Below are 20388 nucleotides of genomic sequence, written 5' to 3'. Positions count from 1 at the left end.
CTGCAGCCTCTCCCCACTCTCCTTGGAGTCTCCACAGAGCAAGGAGGGCCGTCCTGAGCCCCATTTCTTCAGAAGTCAAGGCTCCCTAATCCCAAATCCCGACCAGCCAACCCCATACACCTCAGAACCTGAGGAGGCCATATTAGCTTTACCATCTGTCTTTGGTCCCAGTGTTAGGTATAAATCTAGTTTCTAGTCTCTGTTTCATTAAATAATAATAACAATGTAGAAACTACAGAAGTTCTGACCATCAAATAAATAAATTAGTAGATTGTTGGCTTTGGTTCTGTTGAAGGAGCAATGCAAAATTATATTCTTGTGTATACCACAATACCTCCTACCCAGCCCAAAATAAGTAGTGCAGAATCTCACCGGGTCCTCAAAGTCACTAAAACAAAGTGAAGAGAAATAGGGGGGTGGGGGCAGGGAAGCTGTTCTCTATTGTCAGATGTTATTGTCGATGTTTACCGTCGAGTCAGAACCAACACATCACAGACCCTCTGGTGGGTTTTAGAGGCAGTTAGTTAATTGCACGGGAGGAGATTGTCCATCCCTCTCCCACAGAGCAGCTGGTGGTGGCCTCGAACCGTGTGCCTTCGGGATTGCAGCACAACTTCTTGCTACTAGGCCACCAGAGCTCCCGTGGTTGTTTTTGGGGTTTTTTTGTTTGTTTGTTTGTTTGTTTGTTTGTTTTTTCAGATATGGGATACTATTGAAATGGCTTAAGGTCTGTGCTTGCTTTATCATATTCCTTCTAAAAAAACAACTATTGTTTGATTATGATTGAGTTCAGTGCAACTCATAGTAACCCCATTTGACAGAGTAGAACTGCCTTGTGGGGTTTTCTTGACTGTAATCTTTACAAAGGCAGGTCAGCCATCGTCTGAAGCCTCTGGGTGTATTGGAACCACCACCTTTTCTCTCAGCAGCTGTGTGCTTAGCTGCTTATAACACCAGGGCTCCTTAAAAAGCAGATGTGGGAGGAATAAATGAAACAAGATTGACAAAATAGTAATTGCTGAATCTGGGCAGTGGTACATGTGTACTTGTACTGTTCTCTTTGCGTGTCTATTAGAAAATTTCTATAAGAAATAAAATCAAGGAATATAAAGGGATGAACTTTTGTGAGCATGGAGCTGATGGAAGGCCCTGAATCCTAAAATAATGAGGGGGCCTCCCCAAAGCGGGACTAGTGCCTCAGCACTGGTGGTGGTGGTGGTTGTTATTGTTGTTACTGTTGTGTACTGACAAGTTGAAACCCATGGAGCAGCTGGTGGATTTGAACTGTGTGCTTTTGGGTTGGCAGCACAACTCCTTACCACGAAGCCACCAGAGCTTCTTCCTCAGTACTGGTAGAGAGGCATCCCTAACCAGCCTCCAATTGGCAGTGGTAATGCAGTAACTTGTGACCAGCTCATAACAAGAGCTATGAAAAGGTGATATCATCATTATTATTAGATATGTCCCTGTAGACCAGCACATGGGGGTCTTAATAGAAAAAAGGCTGAGACGTTTTAACTCAAAGCAGGATTAACCCCAAGTGAGTATGCACCAAGGAGGGATGGACCACATCAGGAAAAGAGACCATCAGTGCTGTCGTGTGCCATCAAGTCACCCGTGACTCATAGCGGCCCTGTGTGCAGTTGCTCTGAACCCTGCCCTATCCTGAGCCAGTCAAACTCTCATTGCCACACCTAAGCCCATAACCCCAGTTACCATGTCAGTCCACCTTCCTGAGAGTTGAGGTATCAGTGACAAAGCTTTCCCATTCTTGCCTTCAAGGAACATTCTGACTACACATTTTCCAAGACAGATTTGTTTGGAAATCCATGATATAGTCAATATTCTTCAGCAACACCTGAATTTAAAGATACCAGTTCATCTGTATTTCTTATTTCGTCATCCAGCATCTGCATGTATGTGAGGAGGTTGAAAATATCATTACTTGGACTGGGAGCGTCTTAGTCCTCAAAGTGGCATCCTTACCATTGCCGTTATGTGCCATCAGGTTGCCTGCAATTCACGGTGACCCTATGAACAATAGTTCTGAAACCTGCCCAATCCTGAGCTTGTCACACTGACTGGGACACACCTACCCCTACTGCCCCAGCTACTGTGTGAATCCATCTCATCCAGGATCATTCCTTCTTGTGCTGTCCCTCCACCCTTCCAAACATGATATCCTTCTCCAAGGCCTGGTCCTTCCTGGCAATATAGAGGCTAGAAAATTCCAGAGTTGAGAGGGAAACCCAGTCATGGCACAAGAAAGGACATTCTAATGTGTATTCTGACTTTAATAGCTCTATCCCCCTTTAGCTTTTTCTCATTCTTTCCGTGTCTCTTTTTCTCATTCCCATCTCATCTCACTCTCACAGGTTACCAAATCACTTTGACTAGTTCAGAAGACTTCAAATATCTCCCTTTTGGAGAAGTCAATGATCTTCAAATGTCAGCCTTCAGGAATCACTCTTATTTACTATCCAGCGCTGTCTCCAAAGCCAGCGCAAGTCAAGGCTTTTATCAAATATAAATGGAGCCTCAGAGGGCTGTTTAAGCCTCTCAACAGCACACAACGGGCAACAGATCCACAGCTGGAAGGGCAGGGAGCCGGGAAGAGCTGTACATGCTTGAATCAAATGTTAACCAAAAGTTATTGATGGTCTGCTTAATCTGACACGGATTACCTTCTCAGGAATCGGCTCCCTGTCCTGAGTTTTGTCCAACTCTGGAATCTTTGAGTGAAGGTCCACCCACAGCAGCGGCTGCCTTGGGCTCCGAACCTCACGGAGAAACAATTGGAAGAAGAATTTGGGGTTTTATTTTGTTGGTTGGTTGTGGGCTTGGTTTTTGTTTTTAGCACTTACTGGCTGAGAATCCTTTGTATATGTTTAGTACTTCATGGTGTAGAAAGCACCTTTTTGAGTGTGGAGGGGATCATCTCATTTGATGCTCCCAACAGCATCCAGGAAGGCAGGCTAGCCAGGATCCTCCAGCCCTTTTCTTAAAATGAAGAAAATAACACTCAAAATTCAGTCATTTGTCAGAATAAAAAAATCAGTGACAGAGCCACAGGTACGTTCTTTGGCTTCCTGCCACGAGAGGGTTCATGATCCAGAGAGAAGACAAGACCAAACACTAAAGTCTGTCTAAACACTTAGTGTCTGGTACTTCGCTGGGGCTCAGAAAAATCAAATGGACAAACTGACAGATCACAGTTATTATTTTAGCATGTAAAATTCATTCATTCAGGGGGAGCTCTGGTGGCCTAATGGCAAGAAGATGCACTGCAATCCCAGAGGCGCACGGTTCAAATCCACCAGATGCTTTGCCGGGGAAGGAGGGACAATCTCCTCTTGTATCAGTCAGATCTGATTTGATGGTACACACACACACACACACACACACACACACACAAATAATAAAATAAAAATTTTAAAAATTCATTCATTCATTGAATGAATAATGCACGTATGTATGTATGTATGTATAAACGTTTGTAATGAAACACCCAAAAGTTTGTGAAGAAGTTTTGGAACTTTAGTGAAGGATAGGACTAACAAATACAATAATTTCTTTACAGTATTAAAAAAGCAAAGATATCCCTTTGAGTATTAAGGTCCACCTGCCCTAAATCATGATACTTTCAATCACCTCATAAGCATATAAGGGGGTATAAGTACATAAGGTGCCAGGCTGATAACCAGAACGTCAGCTGTTCGAATCCCCCAACTGCTCCTTGAAAAAAAGATGAGAAATCTCCTCCTGTAAAGAATTACAGCCCTGATGGAGGGTTGCTATGAGTCAGAGTCAACTCATCAGAAATCGGTTTGGGGTTTTGGGTTTTTTTCCCTGGTTATTCATGTTAACGCTGAATAGGGAAGATGAAAAAGAATTGATGCATTTGAATTACAGTGTTAGCAAAGAATATTGAATATCTCAGGGACTGCCAGGAAAAAGAAGAACAAATCTGTATTGGAAGAAGAATAGTCAGAATGTCATTGGAAGAAGAACAGTCAGAATGTCGCTTAAAAGCAAAGTTGGCAAGACTTCATCTCAGAGACTTTGGGCGTGCCTGGTCAAAGTAGAGGATCAGTGGGAAAAAGGAGGGCCATAAAGGAATTGGAATGACACAGTGTCTTCAATGATGGAGTCCCATTAGCATCTATTGTGAGGATGGTGCAGGTCCAGGCATTGTTTTGTCCTGTTGTGCATGGGGTCGTGTGAGTTGAACCTGATTCAGTGGCACTTACACTTAACAACTAAAATACAATGTGAACCAGCACACACTGTTCACCATTCTGCAAAGTTTAAAACAAAACATGGCTCCCACTCATTCACTTATTCAGTAACTATTACTGAGTGCCTCCTGAGTACTAGGCTCTGTTCTAGGTAGCCATGATGTAGCAGTGAACAAAAACCAGTAATGTCCCTGTTCTCGTGGAAATCACCTTCAGTATGGCGGCACCAGAGACTAAGCAAGTAGATATATCTGTGGTTAGGGACCTCTCCAAAATACTCAAGAGCAACAGTGTCTCTCTGGAGACTAAGGTCTGCCTGATACAGGCCATGGTTTTTGCAGTCACTTGTTATGCATCAGAGAGTTGGACAATGACTAGGGAGGATAGAGGGAGAATTGACGCCTTTGAGCTGTGATGCTGGAGAAGAGTATTGAATGTACCATGGACTGCCAAGAAAACAGATTCATCATAGAGAGGATTAAACCAGGCTGCTCCTTGGAGGCAAGGATTCTGGGGCTTCGTCTGACATACTTTGGACATGTTGTAAGGAGAGACAGGTCTTTAGAGAGGGACATGATGCTGGGTAGAGTAGAGGGACAGCGCAGGAGGGGAAGACACTCTATGAGGTGGATTGATTCAGTGACTGGGGTAATCGGGATGGGTTTGTCAGAGGCAATGAGATTGGCACAGGATAGAGCACGGTTTAGGGCTGTTGTACATAGGGTCGCTATGAGTCGCAAACGACTCGACGGCACATAACAACAACAAGGGCTAAGAAAGAGAAATGAAGCCAGCAGGGGACTGAGAGTGATGCTGTAAGGGTTGCTGTTTTCACCAGGATGGTAAGACCTGCCTCTCTGATGCAGGTACATCTGAGCAGAGATGCAGCAAAGTCAGGGGACCACGTCACGAGGTTTTCTAGGTGAGCTTTCCAGGTAGGAGAAACAGCGGTGCGAAGGCGCTGAGACAGGAGCAATGAGGAGCCTCGTTGAACTGGAGAGGAGCAAAGGAGGCTTCTCACAGTAGGTGAGCGGGGTTCGAGTTGAACAGTGACAGCTTCTCCCCAGGCCTCCCTTCTTCCCTAGTTCTCACCAGCTGTGGCTCACATACAGACCAGCTGCTGGTGGGATGCTGCAGGTGGTAGATGATGGGCACACGGAGCGTGATACACAGGGCTGAATGATGATCCCAACCCCAAACCACAGAGACTCTCTTTTGCCTGGTATTGACCTGCAGATCCCCACCTCTGGTACCTTTGGACACTTGGCTTGGCCAGATCTTAGCTGCCATCATTGGTCTAGCCCCAAGGTGGTAAATCAAACTGTAGATATGTTTTCAACTTTGTTCTCAAGTTGTTGGCCACCTAGTCTCAAAAGATCTCTCCATAGATTCTGTAATCTGTACTTTTCATTTTTAAATATGTCCTTTTCTCTTGGTTCTTTTGCTTGTTTCTTTTCAGGAGTCGGAGCTGATATTGAAGTTAAAGGGACACTTTTTTCTTAAATGGACTTTTTTAGGACAGTTCTAGATTTATAAGGGAGCAAAAGGATATAATGGAGATTTTCCATATACCCTATACTCAGTTTTCTCTGTTAACATGTTACATTAGTCTCAGAATCCTGGTAACATGGTGAATTAAGTGCTGAGTGGCTAACTCAAAGGTCAGAGGTTGGGACCCCCCCCCCCCCCAGCTACTCGGCAGGAGAAAGCTGTGGCTCTCAGCTTCCATACAGGCTTACGCAGCAGTTCCTCTTTGTCCTAGAAAAGCATGTTGTCCAGAGGTGCCAGTCCTTAGAAGGTCATTGTGCTTGGAAAAGTGGAGGGTCAGCTAAAGAGCGGAAGACCCTCACCCAGATGACATAGTGGCGGCAACAATACGGGCTAGAACACGGACGGGATTGTGAGGATGATGCCGGATAGGGCACGTTTCAGATCTGTTATTCATAGGGTCGCTGTGAGTCGTAGGGCATTGGTTAAGTATTTTGTAGGATTGCCCTGTGTTCAAATGTGTTGGATGTTCTTGTCAAAGTTAAACCAGAGTTACGGGTGTTAGGAGTTCAGGGAGGAAGACCACGGAGGTAGAGTGCCATTTTCATGACGTCATGTCAAAGCAGTAGACCAGCACGGTTGTCACTGTCCACGCTGACCTTGACCACCTGCCTGAAGGAGTGATTGTCGGGTTTCCTTTGCTATTTTTTCCACCCACATATGTTTGTCTTCCTCAAGAACAAAATACTTACGTATACTGAAATTCTTCTGAAAGGGGAATTGTCTCATTAAAATCAGAAGGGATTCGTGAATATTCTATATCAAGGTTGTAATCCATTGTTACTCTCTTTCATTTTTCTTTGTTTATCTTGCTCCACTTTTGGCCCTTCGAGCTCTTTCAGTTGGCTTCTGTGACTCCGGCATAATCCCATCAATGTAACAAAAGTAAAAGTCACTCATTGCCATTGGAACGGGCTCAAACTGACCCTCCAGTGGATTTTTTTGTGTTGTTTTTTGTTTTGGTTTGCTATGGTTGGGGGGGGGGTGTATACATTGCTGAACTGGATCCAACTGGCACAAGAGGAGACTGCCCCTTCTTCTCCAGTGAGCATCTGGTGGATTTGAACCGCACGCCTTTAGGATTGCAGTGCAGCTTCTTGCCACGAGGCCACCACAGCTCCCTCCAGTAGGTTTTCTGAGGCTGTAAATCACATGAGAAGAGTTCGCCCATCTTTCTTACTTGGCGCACTGGTGGGTTCAAACCACCAGAGGGGCATCGACTTGGCGTAGGCAGCCCAGCTCTCTACAGCTGACACTGCCGGAGCTGTCTTCCAACAATGCAGGTTAGTTTCCTGTTTGGTTGTAGCACTTTCTTACATTCTGGCTTTTTGAGATGTTCCACACTCATCTTGAATATTTCCTTCTCTATTTCTAGAATCAGCCACCTCTCAAACAAACTCTGCTTCTTGGTTTTGGAGAATAGTACTAGACCCCAAGATTTGGGCACTAGGTGGGCTCATTGCTACTAAGGTGGTGTTGCTTTGAGGCCCTCTCAACTGGCAGCAGAAAGAAATATTCTCTTAATCCACATTTATTACATTTGTTAATTTTTGTATGTCATTGAGTTGGAACTGACTCATAGCTGACCCTCATGCAAGTTTTCAGAGATTGAAAATCACACAAGAAAAAATTACCCATCCTCCTCCCACTGTGTAGTATATTGTTGTTATTTTTACTGTCAGGTCAGAGCCGACCCATAGCTGACCCTCTGGTGGATTTTCAGAGGCAGTTAATCACAGGGGAAGGAGATTGCCAGTCCTTCTCCCGCGGAGCGGCTGCTGGCCTCGAACCACGTGCCTTCAGGATTGCAGTGCAGCTTCTTGCCACTAGGCCACCAGAACTTCATTTAGTATATGTCATTGTGTTGTTGATTGCCTTCGAGTCGAGCATGACTCATAGCGACCCTGTGAACAAAAGGCCTGAAGCTCCTTTACAACTATCAACATTTATCAAAGTTCATAGAGTTTCTGGAGGCATGTTATTTAGGAAGCGGATGCCACTCCTGCTTCCAAACATTTAGTATATATCTATAAATATTTCTGTTTGTAACCAACTATATCTGTATTACATTAAACATGAGTTGGTGCTGATTTCTCCAACTTAAATCCATTGCCATTGGATCATTCTAGCTTTCTCTCCTTGTTTATCTGAAAATGTCCACTCCAACAGTGAGAAATCTGTCTCCCACCATCTGTCATCTGTTTCCTTAATTATGCATCTGCAGTACGCATGTCCAGCAGATGAGCATCATTAGACTACACTCCCTCGGGAAACAGCTGTGTCAGCTAAGATACAGTCTATAGGCAGTTCCTTTTGCCATTAGTCTCATGGAATCCTCCCATTTCCCATGTGACATTTCTCTCCCACTCTTCAGTGAGCTGGCTTCATCCACTTAAAATACAGTTAGAGGCTCTAACTGTGCATTTCTTTCCAGAATCAAAGAAGATGGTTTTTCATTTTTTCATTTTTCGCTGACCTGATAACAAATTTAGGGAACTCTGCTGGTGTAGCTCATAGTGTGTGGTGCTGCGAATTCAAAGGCTGCATGTCTCTGGCAGTTTGAATCCACCCGTAATTCCTCAGGAGAAAGCAGCAGTTCCTCCCACTGCAGTTTACAGCCTCATGGACCCACGGGAGTCAGAAGCAACTTAACCACATTGAGTGAGATCATACATTTACACAAAGAACAGCTGTTGTTTGAAGCAAATTTGCACAGGCTTGTTTCATACTTTTTCCTAATTCTCATGTTACACCAATAATGTATTTATGTAAATTAAACAGATGCCACTGACTCGATTCTGATGCATAGCAACCCTCCACCCTGTTTCTGAGTCTTTAAATTGCAGCAAGAGGAGATGACCCATCTTTCGTGTCCAAAGAGCAGTTGGTGGATTCAAACCACTAGTGATAATGCAGCCTTTGAGTTAGTGGTGCAACTCTCTATGGACTGCCCACCAGAGTGGCTTTACCATTACTCTAAACACAGTCGTCTTTCAGTGTGGGATGTGTCTGCCCATATTTGGGGCTTCCCTCTCCCCCCCGCCCCCCGCCGCTTCAGTATACCATAGAAAATGTGTAATATTGTTTTATGTGTTTTAACATAAATGATACCCTGCATAACTTTTGCAACTAATTTAGATCTTTCCAGTGTGTGTATATTGCTCTCTGGCTCGTGAGAAACAGCCTATACCATGGCCATATTTGTTACCAGTTTCTTTTCTTACTATTTTCTGCTACTATTACCAGCAGTGTGCCACAGTGAACATCTTTGTACATATGTAAGTGTTCCTCCAGGAATTGCTGGGTCATAGCGATGCACATTTTAATCTTAACAGCTACAGTCAAATTGCTCACCAGTATAATCAAACTTAAAAAAAATAAATAAATGAAGCCTTCCATATTATGTGGCTGAGTGGGACAGAGAAGAAGATCAGATTGCTGGTTTTTAATTTGTCTTGATGTTTCTCTCTGGAGGATAGTAACTAGGGGGTAAGGCTCATTCTGTGTTATTTAAAAGAACCTCATGCTGTGATGATTTCAAGTGCTTTTAAAATGTTAATAGTTAAATTATTAGAGAGAGGCAGTATGGAGTAATGGTCTACCCTACTCTCAGCCACTGATTCTCAATTGCTACAGCAATTGCATGACTCTGCTGGAACTCCTTATTTGCTTATTGCTGGGGGGCCTCAGCTGCACAGAGAGGATCAAGGTGGTCTCCCAGGTGATCCCTGGTAAGTAAGAAATCAGAAGCTTCATTCGTGAGCCGTTGCGCCTTGCCCTTCTAGGCACTGCGATGCCTCATTGCCGTCCCCTTACTCAGACAGGCTGGAAATTCCCAGAGTGCATCTGGAGAGGTGGCCACTGCATTTCTGAAACCTCATTTTCCACTTGGTGGAGTGCACATTGGCCTCCAGGCATGTAGCCTGACACTGAGGAGGTGGGGGTTAAGGTGACAGTGCCACTGTTCTGGGTTTGCTCACACCTGGTTCTGCGGGCCATTGCCTCAGACTTGTGCACTTAGTCTTGATTTGGTCAGACTGGGCGCATGTTAAGGCAGCTTCCAGGCTACCTAAGGGGGTTGTGCACATGTTAGGCATTGAAAATTAATGTCAGTGGTGTACTTGATTTCCCCCACCAGCCGGAGGGCACCATTGCCAGCGTCACTCTGGCTGGCCTCTCTGTGCTCCCTCAAGCTGTTTCTCAGATGACTGGAAGTTTGGAGGGATATGTGTCAAAGTTGCTAACTTGCTGTGTCCTGTTTAAGGTCCTGATGAAGGGTGGAAATTAAGATTGCTCACTATGTCCTGTTCTGATTAGTCAGGACCAGGTATACGCTTCAGTCACACCAAGAGCTCTTTCTTCCTCAGACACCCTAGCTCTGTGGGAATGCTACAGGTCAGGGGCTGAGGGACAAAGTGGGGAGGGAGTCCAGCTGCGTGCTTTCACAGAACACTAATAACAAGGAGTTGTTCTCACTGTGGTCCGACTGTTTCCCACCACTGGCTCCAGAGTGGGGAGCACATCCACGAGGGTCTGGTTGTTTCCTTTGATGGCTCTTCTGAGGCTTTTATCAGAGCAGAGTTTCTCGTGGTTTACCAGCGGGCAAGCAGGAAGCTCCCTTCCCTTCTCTCCCTGCTCCTCTCTGCCAGTGTGGGTTAGCAAGTAGCAAAGAAAACGGGCCGAGTGGAGCTCCCACTGCAGGCCCCAAGGGGAAGGATCATTTGTCAGAGGTGTACCAGACCCTCTTCACCCCATGGGTTTGTTTTTTTTTTATCCTGTTGAAAATGGAAGATTTACTACCCCAAGATTAGACAGGAAAATTAGAGGGAAATGAGTTTATGTTGATCTGGAAGAACAATTTAAGGGGCAGGAGAGTGTGATGGTGGCACAGGGTGAATGTGGCTGCATCACGTGTGTCACCAGCTGGACGGGTGGGAAGTGTTGAGTTGCTGTGCGTTCTGTTAGGGGCAATCTCAGCAAAAAGAATTTTATATCCCCCCGAAAAGGGAGGCGTAAACCCAGATACTCTGCTTTTATCAAAAACACACACACTCAGTCCCACGGTTTTAAATGCCTTCCAGTTCTGAAACGTGGCCTTTTCAGCAGGTGTTACATCTCCTGCTCCTCCCTGCTTTGCAGCAAAGTCAGGTGCCCGTGAAACGTTCCAGCGGCTGCATAGACACTTGGAGCCCGTTAGCTCTGACCCCAGCAGCACAACTAAACAGCCCGGCATAATGGAGCGACAGCTTGCAAGGTGGAGCCAGAATCTACAAACAGGCAAAAACAAAAAGAGGTTTTGACCTGCTAGCTCTAGAGCATCCATAAAGGAAGAGGCAACAGGCAGGGCTGTGGTGCCAGCTTGGCTTGTGCCAATGTGAAATATGTGGGATTTGCCCTAAAAACACATACAAGGTCCAGAAGAGGGGGGAGGAGTCAGCCAAACCCTAGGTTCTCTGGAGCCCTTTGGTTGGTGTGTTTCTGTGAAGGACTCCTGTTGAATATCCAGGGAGCTGTGGTTCAATAGTTAGACCCTTGGCTGTTACTAAAGAGTTGATGGTTCAAACCCACCAGCCACTGCAGAAGAAAAGAACTACTGATGTGCTCCTATAGAGAGTAGAGCCTAAAGGGATCCTTATGGGGAATTTCTACCCTGTCCTAGGGTGCTAAGAGTCAGGGTCCTTTCAGCAGCACACAACAATATTCAGGATCCATTGAACCTAGTGACACCCTAAAATGGTACAACATTTTGGAACCACAAGAGTCCTGAGATGTGACTGAGTCCATCTTTCCACCCACTTTTATTTATAATAATGGCCCACAACAGCATAACTCAACTATCAGTGTAAGACACATATTCCACTTGTATCAGCAGCAATGCCTTCCAAGAGAACAGCATTAGAGATGGAGATTTAGGAGTAAGACTTTATTATTAATTTAGAATCCTAGGGTTGGTGCAAGGAATCCAGGGATGGTGTGAATATTTAATTACTTGGCTACAAGCAGGAGCTTGGCTGATCTGATCTACCCAGAGATGCCTCAGAAGGAAGTCCTGGAGAGCTACTTTCCAGAAATCAGCCATCAATAACTCTATAGGCCCATAGTTCTTCTGTGACATTTGTGGGGTCACCTAAGTCCAAATCAACTTGACGCCGGCTAGTTTTCCTTTGGGATTATTAATTGTTGTTGTTGTTGTTGTTGAGTACCATCGAGCATGAACTGACTCATAACTGACACTCCAGTGAGTTTCCAGAAGCAATAAATCACATGGTAGGAGATCGACCATCTTTGTAGAGCTCTGTAGAGCAGCTAGTGGATTTGAACTGTGTACCTAAGGGTTGGCAGTGCAACTTCTTACCACTAAGCCACCAGAGCACTTATAAATGGGATTATTAGACAACCCAAATCTCACTGATAAAAAGTTTCTCAGAAAGCAATTTCACCTGTAAGTTTCTGTCCCCCTTAAAAGAAAAAAAATTATATGTATGCTCTGGGCAAGAGGCTATGTGCAATCCCAAAAGCATGTGGTTCAAGTCCTACCAGCCACTCTGTGGGAGAATAGATAATCTCCCATGTGACTGACTGCCTCTGAAAACCTGCCAGAGGGTCAAGCTACGGGTTAGTTTTGACTGGACAGTACACAGTAACAACATATATGTATAAAGTTGTACCTGTGAGCAGGCCGCGGCCAGGCATATTGTCTCAAGGTGAGGAGCTATATATTCATCTTTGTCCCAGAAGAAGCCAACCTTCTGAGCAGACCAGCTTAGCTGCCAGGCTAGACCCTCAGAATTCTTTATCTCTGCCTCTGGGATGGTCCCCACCCAGTTCTAGAGTATTTACAGCTTTTGCAAATGAGGTCCCAGAAGAATGATACCCACATCAGTGCTCGTTCATGTCCTGGCTCCATCCTCAACATACACGTACTCAGACCACTTTGCCCTTGAGATGCCCCCCGCGTGCTTGTGTGTGTAAGTCCGAGCCACAGAGGGGAGGCAGAGCTCTCCGACTGGCCCACAGTGACCAGGTCAGGGCCTTCCTCAGAGGACGGTTATGAACGATAAGCTGCTTCAAAGCCAACTGTGCCAAATGACCCGGGAATCCTTCCAGCTGCTCAGGTCAGCACCCTGTTGTCCTTTGCTCAGTGCATACATTTATTTATGTCAAGCCCCCCTCCTGCTTACCTCAAAGGAGGCTAAAATTGAGGCGAACAGACATGAAGGCAGAGTTCTGATTTTGAACCCCATTGCCCTGTGACTCTGTCTTACCTGCCTCTCTCTTCACTGCCCTGCTGGCTGCCGGACCCCCAGCCCAGTGAGCAGAGAGACTTTGGCATTCCACCGAGTGTGGTCGTCAGTTGCCACTCCTCGTCACTCTACACCCACCTATTTGGTGTCTGGATTGTTGTTGGAGTGGTTGTGGGAAGAAGGGAAATTCTCATTAGAATTTGTTGTGGGATTGAGGAAACGGCAGGAAGTGCATGTGTGTGGAGCTGGGAAAAACTTCCTGTCTCCCAAGGTTTGAGGAGAATGAAAAGGCCACAGGAAGGAAGTGGAGCGAGCAGCGTTGCCTGAGCAGGGCAGGCTGGGCCACCCTCAGGCTCACTGAGATCGACTTTGGCTCTATCAGGCAACCTGGGAGCTCTGGAATTTTCCAGTGGAGACCCAGAAAGAACCAGCTCCCCTGGATGCCCAGAAGATACCAGCACCCCTGAGGTGAAGAGAAGATGCCTGCATTTCTAAACCAGAGAGGAGCTGGTGTTAGCTCTGCGGGTGTTAATGAACTCCTGCCCACCCACTGCACCCAGAAGAACTTCCCTGGGAAGTGAGCAGCCTGTGGCCTGAAATCAAGATTCCTCGTGGCATTCAATTTCAAGAAGCCCAAAGCAGACTCTGGCCGAGCATGCGGCCAAACTTCTTATGGCCTATGACGTCATTTGGTTTTGGTGCCTGTTCTTGTTGTTAGGTGCCTGTCACCTTGACTCCAACGCATAACAATACTGTCAGCAGCAGATTGAAACCCTATCCTGTCCTGTGACATTCAGTCGTACAAAGATAGGGCTCGTTGTCCCTGTGTCACTCAGTCTCATCGAGGGTCTTCCTCTCTCTCACTGAGCCTCCCCTTATCCCAGCATTATGTCCTTTTCTCAAGGATTGGCCCTTCCTGACAGTATGCCCAAAGTGTTTGAGATGAAGGGCTTTCACCATCCTTGCCTCGAGGGAACATTTAAGGGTGTGCACAGCAAGCTTGGCCTTTAGAAGAATCCAGAGTTTGGAGCCAGTGAGTTCTTTCCATGCATTCCCAGCCAGGCCTTTATGTGGATCTTTCAGTCCCTACAGTTTGCTGAAAAGCAGACATCTGCTTTTTTTTTTTTTAAATGTGTGATGAGTTTTGGGTTGACCTTGTGTCTGAGCGGCTAAGTCCCAATCTGCTATAACTCAGGTACATCCTTGAGTAAATTGTGTTGTTGTTGTTGTTATTGTTGTTAGGTGCCATCAAATCAACTACAGCCAATAGGGACCCTAGGAACCACACACAGATCTGAACCTTGCCCTGTCGGGCTCCATCTCCAGAACCCTCCAGCCCATTGTGACAGTCACTTTTTCAGTCCATCTTGTTGAGAGTCTCTCTTTCTTTCTCTGACCCTCTCTCCACCTTTCTCAGTATAATGTCTTTTCCCAATGACTGGCCCCTTCAACAACATGCCCAAAGTTTATGAGATGAAGTTTCACCCTCCTTGTCTCTAACAAGCACTCTCCCTCCACTTCCTTCAAGACAGACCTGTTTATTCTTTTGGCAGTCCATGGGATATTTAGTGGGATGTTCTCTCCCAAGACCACAATTCAAAGCCATTCATTCTTCCTGTCATCCTTATTCATTACTCAGCTTTTAGGCGCAGGGAAAGTAATTGAAAAGACCATGGCTTGGATCTGGCACATCTTAGTCCTTAAACCAGCATCATTGCTCTTTTTGCACTTTTGCTTTAAATAGGAATCCAGTTTGCTCAAAACCTACTCGAGCCATTCCTAGGCTTAGTCCTCCTTTCAGAAAGGCCCCTGACTCTCATCTCAAGAGGATGAAAAGGAGTTGCCCAGGTAGGGCAAGCTGGACAACCATGTGCAAAAGAAGGTACTGAAAACAGTTATCACCTGAGGGGACTTGGGAGCCCTGACTCAATGAACTAAAGCACAAGTTCAATGTCAGATGCCATAGAGTCAATTCCGACTCACAGCAACCCTGTGTGTTAGAATACCACTGTGTTCCATGTTAGATTATAGCTGTGTTCCCTGGAGTTCTTAGTGACAGACTTTTGACAAGCACATCACCAGGCCTATCTTCAGAGGTACCTCTGGTCAGACTTGAACAACTTTCCAGTTAACCACTTGTACCATCCAGAAGCTCCTGTGAGTTTATTGTTGGTATGTGCTGTCCAGTTGGAACCAACTCTTGGCTGACGCTCCAGTGGGTTTGCAGAGGCTGTAAATGCACTGGAGGAGATTGCTTCTCCCAAGGACCAGCTGGTGGATTAGAACCTGTTCCCTTGGGCTGGCAGTACAACTTCTTACCACTAGGTCAGCAAAAGCTCTGTATGAGGTTGTTGTTGTTGTTGTTGTTGTTGCTGTTGCTGTTGTTGTTGTGTGCTATCGAGTCAGAACCGACTCATAGCTGATGCTCGAGGGAGTTTTCAGAGGCAGTAAATTGCACAAGAGAAGTTTGCCGATCGTTCTGCAGAGCAGCTGGTGGATTCAAACTGCATGCCTTTGGGCTTGTAGCCCAGCTTCTTACAGGTTAGGAAGCCAGAAATATTCAAAGCTCCAGCTAGGACATTTGTGTATGGAATTTCTTTAAGTTCGAGGGTCTTACCCAAGGGTCTACATGAATGATTTTCTTAACTGACCATGCCCTTTGAGAGGATTTCCCAACTGCTTTTCAAATCCTCTGGGAAATGAAGTAAGTCCATGAGAGCCTCATAAACTAACAGTGAGAGAAGAATGTGAGAGTGAAAGTAGCAAATATTCTCCCTACCTGCCACCCCTTTTCTCATACAAATCAGAGTTTTGCCTCCTTCCTCTTGTGTGTCCTTCAACTTGTTGTTGTTGTTATTGTTATGTGCTATTGAGTGGCCTGCAACTCATAGCAACTCTGTATACAACAGCTTTGAAGCCTGCCCTGTCCTGAACCAGTCTCACTGGTTCTGACTCACCTACCCCCATTACTTCAGTGACTGTGTCAAACCATCTCATCCAAGGTCTTCCTCTCTTGTGCTGTCCTTCCACCCTTCCAAGCATGATGTCCTTTTCCAAGGATCAGTCTCTCCTGGCCATGTGCCCAAAGTATATGAGACAAAGCTTTAAAATCCTAGCCTCTAAAATCTTTGGTTCCACCCTCTCCAAGACAGACTTGTTTGTTCTCCTGCTAGTCCATGGAATGTTCTATACTCTTCTCCAACACCACAACTCAAAGGCATCAGTTCTTCTTCTGTCATCCTTAGTCACTGTCCAGCTGGTTGATGCATAGAAAGTAATTGCAAAGACCATGCCTGGACCATGCACAACTTAGTCTCTAGACTGAAATCATTGCTTCTCTGGAGAGATCCCTGACAAGCAGATTTTCCCAATGCAATTCATGTTTTTATTTCTTGACTGCTAATGCCAAGAGTTCAGTTGTTAACAACCTCAAGCCCTTCTCCATCTGTCATGGTGCTGCCAGTGATCCCAGTGGTGAGAATCTTTGTCTTCTTGATGTCTTCCCATCCCCCCCAAAAAAGCTGACCCAACAGAATTTGTCCTTCAACTATTAAGCACAAAAGAAGGAAAACCCTCCATTTCTGTGGGTGATGTCTTCATGTCTGGGGATCATTGTACTCTCTGTTTCCTGCCCTTTCTCATCTTGGAATCCCAGTGTAACATGGAAGTGAAGTTGGTGGTCTGATCCTGACTTTCATTCATCACCTTATGATGCCTGCATGTGCTGGGAGCAGATGCTTCTCTTCTGAACTCAGAGGCCCTGCCCACAAGGTGGAACCTTTCCCCAGCCCACGCTCCTGTGCCACCGCCTGCCGGGCTTTTGTTTTGCTCTAGACTTCCTGTCCTATTTTTGAACCAATGTAGGCTGGACACATACCTCAGCAGACACAGAGCCCATGTGAGCATCTGACCTGAATACCTGACCTGTAGTCAGTAACGTAGGTCTACCTGGAGTGGAAGGTGGTTCCAGGCCTCCCGTCAGTCATTATCCTCCAAACCTGGTGAGACCACACGCTTCCTGCTCCCGCGGCAGGTGCTAAGCAGTGCATGCTCCGTGTGAAGAGGTGTTTCCTTGCCTGGGGGAGAAGTGTCACCACTGCATTTGTTGCCTGGGATTTCAGAGCTTGTACTATCTGTGTCGCACTTCTCTGGGGAGCCCTCAGGTGTCCACATCACCTTGGTAACCACTTTTTGTCCTTGTCTTTTTGAACAGTGAGTGGAGCAAGCACAGACCATTGTAGGAGGTTCTTTAAATCTTCTGTCCTGTCCACCCTGAAGGTAGAGGGAGATCCTGGGTTTTATGGCTTCTCATCATCATTTCATTACTTTAAGGGGCACACACCCAAACCACCAAACCCACTAACTTCAAGTTGATTCCTTCATAGGACAGAGGAGAACTGCCCCGTTGGGTTTCCTAGGTGGTACATCTTTATAGAAGCAGACTGCCTTTGTCCTACGAAGCAGCTGGTGGCTCAGAATCACCAGACTCAGTTGACAACCGAGTGCTTTAAACTCTGGGCTACCATGACTCCTCAGCAGCACACAGGAACTCAAAACACAGGAAAATATTTTTTCCATTTAAAAGACACAAAACTCCTACACTGTGAAAACTGGAGAGAAATGCAGAGGTTCAAATCCGCCCCAGATCTCAGTCTTACAAGGATCAGGAATACTGGCGATATTGGTAGGGTTATCAAGGACCTGTTTGTATAGTATTTATACATGTAGGAATGAGGCCTGACTGTCCTGGCCCCATCTCACCGTGAAGCATCTGTTGTATCCCACTCAGCTTGCCTCTGTGCTCACAAAGGTCGGGGTCTATTAGCCTCAAACTTCATTTCTTTTTATGGCTACACATAAAACATTTCATTTTATGTATATACCACATTTTATACCACATTTGGTTGACTCGTTCATCTGCAGATGGACGCTGGATTGTTTCCACCTTTGGGGTATCATGAATGATGCCGCTATGCACATTTGTACATATACCTATTTGAGTCCCTGTTTTCGCATCTCTTGAGTTATAATCTCCAACTTAACATTGTATTAAAGTTACAACAAACTACAGTTATGGCTGGCTCTGTGTGTGTGCACACGTGCATTCATCTTCAGTAGTATGCACATGTGTATATATTAAAATGCAGCTAATTTTGTATGTAATGTTTCTAACCCTTCCAATAAAAAGGTTTTTGATTTATGTCAGTACTAATTTATGTCAGAGGCAACCTTTGTTGGAATTATTGGAGCAGAACCCTATCATAAATCAGGACTACCTGCATATGCTGTCAAATTTTAAAAATAGTAATCAACTAGATTTAGAAAGAAGCTTTACTGAGAAGGAACAACAAAAAACAAACAACTTAATGCCATTGGGTCAGACCAACACATAGCTGACCTTTCAGTAGGTTTTCAGAGACTGTAAATCACACAGATGCATCTGATCTCTCGCGGCCTCGTGGTAAGAATCTGTGCTTCAATTCTTTTATTTTTTTTTAATTATTATTTCTTTTATGTGTACCATCAAATTGGATATGACTGGTACAGGAGGAGATTACCCCTCCTTCTCCAGCAGAGAATCTGGTGGATTTGAACTGCGTATGTCTGGGATTACAGTGCAGCTTCTTGCCACTAGGCCACCAGAGCTCCCCTTGTACTGCAATTCTGACAGCACTCAGTTTGACTCCACCTGCTGCTCTGTGGAAGAAGGATAGGCAAGCTCCCTCCCACCTTCTCTGAAAACTGCTGGAGGGTCAATTATGGGTCAGTCTGACTTGATGATGCGTAACAACAACACCAATGCATCTGAGAGCTGAACAATGATTTTGATAGCCTTTTGGCTGTCAAAAGCATCAATGCCTTTCAATTGTGAAGTTCAAGCCTCGAGTTGCAGTACTGAAGAATGCTGTGGGCAGAATAGTGATTGACCCAGAAATCATCAAAAGGAGATGGAAGGAGTACACAGAGTCACAAAAAAAACTGGCTGACACAGAAGAATTTCATGAAACAGCTTAGATTCAAGAGGCAGTGGTGATGAAAGTTCACACTGCTCTGAAGGATTTAGCAAAAATCAAAGCCCCAGGAATTGATGGAATACCAGTTGACGTCTTTCAACAAACAGATGCAGCCCTGGGCGTGCTCACCAGGATGTGTGAAGAAATCTGGAGGACAACTACCTGGTCAACTGACTGGAAGAGATCCATTTTTATTCCCTTACAAAAAAAAAAAAGTGATCCAACAGAGTATGGAAATTATTGAACGATATCACTAATATCACACAAGCAAAATCCTGCTAAAGATTATCCAAACGTGACAGGAACAAGTACATTGACAGAGAAGTATCACAAATGCTGCTGCATTTAGAAGAGGCTGTGGCATAGGGACGTCATTGCCAGTGTCAGATGGATCTTGGCTGAAAGCAGAGAGTACCAGAGGAATGTCTGTCTGTGTTTCATTGACAATACAAAGGCATTTGACTGTTTGGATCACAACAAATTGTGGCTAACCTTGAGAAGAGTGGGAAGCCCAGAACACCTGATGGTGTTCATGCGAAACTTATACTTGGACCAGGCACAGTTGTCAGAACAGAGGAGACACTACATGGTTCAAAATCAGAAAAGGAGTGCATTAGGGATGCATCCTGTCGCCATACCTTTTCAATCTCTATGCAGAACAGATCATTTGAGAGGCTGGACATTACGAAGAGGAATGTGGCGTCAGGATTGGAAGAAGACTCATCAACAACCTGCATTATGCAGATGACACAACCTTACTTGCTGAAACTGAGGAGGTCCTGAAGCATTTGCTGCAGAGGATCAAGGACTGTAGTCTGCAATGTGGATTGAAGCTCAACATCAAGAAACAGATTCTCACCCCTGGGCCAATTGGCAACAACATCATGATAGATAGAGTGAGGTTGTTAACAATTACAGCTTGCTTAGTTCCACAGTCAACACTTTTGGCACCAGCAGTCCAGAAATCAAAAGATAAATTGCATTAGGAAAATTCGCTTTCAGGGACCTCTCCAGAGTGCTGAAGAACGAGGATATCAGCCTAGAGACTTAGGTGTAGCTGACCCAGGCCGTGACCTTCACAATTACTTGCTGTGTATCAGGGAGAGGAATTGATGCCTTTGAGTTGTATTGCTAGAGAAGAGTATTGAACATACCATGGACTACCAAGAGAATTGACAGGTCTGTGCCCTGGATAGAGTGAAACCAAGCTGCTTCTTGGAGGCAAGGATTTTGAGGCTCCATCTTACATACTTTGGGCATGTAGCAGGAGGGTGCAGTCTTTGGAGGAGGATGTCATGCTTGGAAGGGTTGGAGGGACAGCACAGGAGAGGAAGCTGGCGGGTG

At 45.4% G+C, this 20388-nt stretch overlaps 1 protein-coding gene across 1 annotated transcript in view; it reads left to right on the top strand.

Annotated features, from left to right (window-relative positions):
- The window catches only part of ATXN7L1 (ataxin 7-like 1), a 336816-nt gene that overhangs the window by 191342 nt on the left and 125086 nt on the right, over positions 1 to 20388 (top strand). The gene's annotated exons all lie outside the window — the stretch shown is intronic.

The sequence above is a fragment of the Elephantulus edwardii genome, unplaced genomic scaffold (assembly GCF_000299155.1).
Source record: "Elephantulus edwardii isolate Elephantulus edwardi_28Jun2011 unplaced genomic scaffold, EleEdw1.0 scaffold00022, whole genome shotgun sequence".
In the NCBI taxonomy this organism is placed as follows: Eukaryota; Metazoa; Chordata; class Mammalia; order Macroscelidea; family Macroscelididae; genus Elephantulus; species Elephantulus edwardii.
The sequence above is the reverse complement of the archived record's forward strand: the minus strand, read 5'-3'. Positions and strand labels throughout refer to the sequence as shown.